Source organism: Pollicipes pollicipes, unplaced genomic scaffold (assembly GCF_011947565.3).
Source record: "Pollicipes pollicipes isolate AB1234 unplaced genomic scaffold, Ppol_2.1 Scaffold_4740;HRSCAF=5597_pilon_pilon_pilon, whole genome shotgun sequence".
Taxonomy (NCBI): domain Eukaryota; kingdom Metazoa; phylum Arthropoda; class Thecostraca; order Pollicipedomorpha; family Pollicipedidae; genus Pollicipes; species Pollicipes pollicipes.
The window spans coordinates 27,016,921-27,020,760 of record NW_023596545.1 but is presented as its reverse complement, the minus strand read 5'-3'; the positions used below and the strand labels follow the sequence as shown (position 1 = coordinate 27,020,760).

The 3,840-nt window shown below is 60.5% G+C and overlaps 1 protein-coding gene across 1 annotated transcript in view; it reads left to right on the top strand.

The window, feature by feature from the left end:
* The first annotated feature begins 374 nt into the window (after nucleotides 1–374).
* Nucleotides 375–3,840, top strand: part of LOC119099006 (serine/arginine repetitive matrix protein 1) — an 85,814-nt gene continuing 82,348 nt past the window's right edge. Inside the window, exon 1 of the mRNA XM_037222054.1 lies at nucleotides 375–553. The gene's annotated coding sequence lies outside the window, so the exon portion shown is untranslated. The remainder of the gene's footprint in view (nucleotides 554–3,840) is intronic.

The window sequence follows — 3,840 nt, the reverse complement described above, 5'->3', positions numbered from 1 at the left end:
GCAATGCTTCATGTCACGAAAATCAATTCCGAGCACACGTGTGCGACACTCTCATAACATGCAGACCATCCAATGAAGGAACTTCTACACCAAGCCTCAAACATGCTTGAATGCAACTGCACTGGACATCGTAGGGACGACTCTGCAGAGCATACATCTGCCATATTAGGAACACAATCCGAGTACCAGAAATGCCTACAAGTATGCACATCGCCGGCAGCTTTCGTTTCTCGGATCCGAGTGACGTCACCCCGGCCTTGCCCTTGCCCCGCCCACCGGCCGGTGACGTCACGGCGGCCTGGCAGCTGCCGCGCGCCTCAGCCGTCGGTTCCATTCGTTAGCTGGTGACGGGGACGGCGGCGGCACCGCGGCGCGCGCGACCGAAACCAGCGGACCAGCGGCCGCTCGGCGGACGGTAGGCGGACGTGCGGACGGCTTGCGGACCGGGCAGGCGGTGGGAGCAGCGCGGCCGGACTCGGGCGGCGGCGGACGCCGCTGGAGAAGACGCAGTCCGCAGCTGGGCGGACGGGACGCGTCGCACGCCGGTGCTGAGGTCAGTCCGCCCACCGGTGGCCCCGATACGGGCGAAAAACCGGCTCGCGCGGGGATAGACCGTCGGCCGCGACCCGGGTACGCCCGAGTGGTCTCAGAGCAGGCAAAATTGTTACGATGAGCGGTTTTGTTTGAGGTGGTTTGGTCGCGCCAGATTTGGTCAGCAATCGTGCAGGTTTTCAAATCATCGTGTTTCAGCACCCGGTCTACCATGTCACTACTTTGGCTTTGCTCAGTCGTCACAGGATGAGCGCGCTAGAAACTCATGTGCACGCTTAGCCACACAGGTGTGGTCGTTTTCGCCGCACCCACCGAGATTAAGAACTTTGTAGCGCCACCGCAGATGCACGTGACTCCTTCTCGCGTGCAGAATACTAAGGCCGTAAATGATGTCATTCGTGCATGCATAAGCTGTCCTTTGTTTGACTTCGACTGTTCGCTGCACAGGTCGAACCCTGCGCTGTAGGAGAGCTCGTGATGAGTAAGCTCTTGGCCAGGGGAGCTGAGTGGTAGTGCACGCGCTCCCGGAGTGGCTCGGAGTGCAGCAAAGGGGACGGGAGTGGGCCACCTGACGGCTAACAACACTCTCGCGAAGGGAAGCCGAGGTGGAGAGTAGCGCAGCTGTGCATGGCATGCACCCTGCCAGCTCACATGAGCTGGGCGGCTGCGGGGTGGACTGAGCCTCACGCGTGCACCCCGGGGCCGGCTGAGCTCAGGTGGTGATGGGTGGAGCCGATCGTGCGCTGGGCGTGCGCGCGTTCCTCTGACGGAGCGGCGCCGCGTACCGTTAGCTCCGCAGCGGCGGCCTGGCCGGCAGCGCCCGGCCTCAGAGCCGAGGCCAAACAAGCTGTCACCTCGACGCCGCGGCACTCGTCTGTGGCGCGCCACGGCTGGCTCCGGAGCCCGCGCCGCGAGCTCGCTCCGCTCCCGGCCGCGTGCTGTCTTCCGCTGCCGCGACGCAGTCTCCGCCGGCCGGCCGGGACGTCTGGCGCGGCGGCGGTCACCGGCCGCGCCGCTGTGGTGGCCGGCGCTCTGCGGCTGGATGGGCTCCGCTTGATGGTTAGGGGAGGCCGGCTGACCGCAGTGGCTCTGTGGAGTCATGGTGGGCGGCGTCATTAATCCCGCTGCTGTATGAGACTAACGTCAACCAGGGACAGATTTATATCGCGCGTTGGTATGACATCGTACGCATTTCGGCCGCGTGTGGCCCGCTATGGTTCGCTATTCTCTATTCACACGGCACCGCGGCATCGCACGCACGCGTCGGCCGACAGCTGAATGGCAGTCGTGCTGGCCGTGACGCCGCTGGGCTGACTGCACGCGGCGGGCAGCGGCTGGGCCGGAGGCGCCGGATCACACCGCCCGGCGGGGCAGATTAGGAACACGCAGTCTGGGCTGACCGGGTGTGAGCGGCCTGATCCAGCACGCGGCGATCGGGGGTCTGATCCAGCGCACGGCGCACGGCGTGGACTGGCCGGCTTGGGAAGCCTGGTACACCACACAACAAATCAGGTGGTATGATCACACATACACACACACACGCATAGCTCACAGCACACAGCATACACACACACACACACACACACACACACACACACACACACACACACACACACACACACACACACACACACACACACACACACACACACACACACACACACACACACACACACACACACACACACACACACACACACACACACAGCGACCAGCACACAGAGGCCCGAGCCACCCCACAGCACTCAACGGACTGCGCCGCCATTGGGCAGCACACTTCATCGCACAGCGCACAGTCCAGACGGGCTTGACCCATGTAGGCCATGTGCGGTTTGCTCTCAGCGCACGGTGGTCTAACCGGCCGTAAACAGCGCAGTCTACCACACCGCTCACAGCACACAGCGAAGCCACAGAACCCGCCTCGCGCCACACCAGCCGGAACCACATCCAGTCGAGCGGGACGACTGCTGCGGCCGTGGGCGACGCGACCGGCTGCCCAACCCGGGCCACCCTGCCGCCTGCAGCGCCGCACACATGTGCTGCAGCAGTGCAGGGCTGCAGCCGTGTGCGCCGTCTTGCTGTTCCTGGTCGAGCAGCACGGCGGTGTCGGCGCCACGCTCCGTTTCTGACCTAGAGCCAGCGGACCGTGACGCTCGGAGCACACTTGCTGCGGTTGTTACGGGGTGTTGGCTGGGACGAAGTGGCGGGGAAGAGACCCTGAGACCTGTTTGTCCATAAGAGCGTGGGTGCGACGATTCTCGCGTTGTGTGGCCTGCATAACATCTGCTTCCGTACCACCTTGTGAGGCAGAATTACCATTTGTTGACTCTAAAAGACAAATAACGTGACGATTATTCGAAAGCTGTTCGCTCCTATCTCTACGGATAGCAGGCTGCTGGCTTATTACAGATAATGCTCAGATGCTGGGGGTGGTACTTGGTCACAAGTACAGCTGGGACATAGCCCCCCGACTCGAAAGCATTCATTTCAACTCTATATCCTCAAGCTACGGACAATCTTTCATCACTCGCCGCAACGGCAGAGTCAAGGGCTGGTTAGGCAGTTGTTAGGTAACGCTGAAGGCAATTATCTGACCTACCAATAACTCGGCCGCCGAAGCCCAGCCAGCTCCGTGTAATGGTGCCGTCATGCTAACGATCGGACGATGCGGGGCCATGTTGTGGCGACGACCGGTGGGCGTGACTTTTTACTCCCCGATCAGATTGCGAAACACGTGTAATGATCTGAGACGTTGTCGGCGTTTCCCGAACACGCCATGCCGCGGCTAAGCGGCGAAAGCTTAACCGTTGAAAGGTTAGCTTGATCTCTTTGAATTTTAGCTTCATTCATCCCTGACGTCACACGGCCATCTCCCTCCCCAGTAATTAATTGACGCCCGTCCTGCCTGGCACAAAAAGCCCACGCACAACTGACTCATTAGGCTATCGGTAATATCGGACCTTTCGTTCCAGTGGTATCAGGGGCGTTGTGGGACGCCTAGTTTGTTGGGTAATCTGGAATGCCGCTTTTCAGCTGCAGGGCATCTGTCCTATCGCTCTTCAGCGAGAAGGCCGCGCAGATAGAAGGCATGGGAGAGGAGACAATCCTCACAATGACCCCTTCAGTGGTATATTGTGCTCACATTACACTTCCCTCCTTCTTCGCGTCGTCCCGTCATCTCGCCTTTACTTCCTGCTCAGCAATCACCACCCCCAGTGCCTTCCACTGTTTCTAATGATCTCGCTTCTCTCTCTCTCTCTCATCTCCTCTCTCTCTCCATCTCTCTCA